Here is a 1329-nt window from a genome sequence, read left to right as displayed (position 1 = left end):
CGGCGAGTCCCTGCCGCCTTGCCCCGGCGCTCGCATCCACCACCGCGCCCGCGACCGCCGCCGCCCGCCTTCCCCGTCGCCGGAACACCGGCGCCCCGCTCCCTCCGGCCTTCCCCGACCTCCTCCGGTGCCGCCCGCCCTCCGGCTGCCGTCGCCGGCCGCCTCGTCGCCGGATCCGGCGGGTGGGACGAGATCCACCCGCCCGGCCATCCAAACGCTCCCCGCCGACCCGATCCACTCCGTCCCGGTACCGCGTCGTCCCGTTGACTTTTTCCGCGGGGTGAGATTTCTCCAAGTCCCTGAGATTTTCAGCATTCGGGTGCCCTGTTCAACATGCCATATCTCCGTGCATATAGCTCCGTTTTCCATGCATAATATGTCAATATGTTCGTCATGAGATGCTCTACATTTCATTCCATTGTGCCATGTTCGTTTGAGCTCATCTTGATGCTCGAATCATCATTGCAACAGTGCTATATGATGTTAACTGCCGTCTGTTAACAGAACTTTATGTTTTGTCATTTTCGTTGCATTTTGTGTGTGCATCCTATGAGCATGAGCTCTACATGTGTTTTGATTTACATCATGCCATCTTTACAGGGGTGCTTGTCTTGTATTTTTGTGAGTCTTGTACTAAGTGCATCGAGCTCGTGAATTAGGGTACTTGATGTTGCTGTTTTGCTAGGCTGAATCTGTTATTTTGTGATGTTATGTAATCCTGCTGCTACAAGTCATTCTATGCATAATCTGGCGATATTCACTAAGGATGTTTTATTATACATGTTATGCTCTATCCATCCGAGCCCCTGGTTGCATTTATAGCCTGCTGTAGCTTGTTGTAATATTGCTCCAAACTTGCTAAATAATATTTCTGTCATCCTGTTAACATTAAGTTCAGTTTTGCCATGTGTGTTACTAGTGATCCATGCCCCCTATGAACTTGTTTTTGCCATGCTTAGCTTCATAAACATGTCATCTTACTGTTGGTTACCTTGTCATGCCATGTAATGCTCTGTGGTGAGTGGTACAAGCTCACGAACATGCCTACTTATCGTTGTTCCTGCCATGTTTGAATTTGTCATATCATTTGCCATGTTTACATGGGTTCCATCACATCTTCTGATCCTTTTTGACTCATGGTCATTAAAGGACTTTTGTTCTATGCATTTAGTATTATCATGCCATGCCTTAAGTTTCTATTATAAGTTCTTGTAGCATGTTGCTTGATAGCTCTAAACATTGCAACCTGATATTATTTCTGCTAAGCCTGTAAACTGTTATTATTTGCAATCTTGCCATGTGTTTTTGAGCATGTTCTAGTGATTTCTG

The sequence above is a fragment of the Triticum dicoccoides genome, chromosome 6B (genome assembly GCF_002162155.2).
Source record: "Triticum dicoccoides isolate Atlit2015 ecotype Zavitan chromosome 6B, WEW_v2.0, whole genome shotgun sequence".
In the NCBI taxonomy this organism is placed as follows: Eukaryota; Viridiplantae; Streptophyta; class Magnoliopsida; order Poales; family Poaceae; genus Triticum; species Triticum dicoccoides.
The sequence above is the reverse complement of the archived record's forward strand: the minus strand, read 5'-3'. Positions refer to the sequence as shown.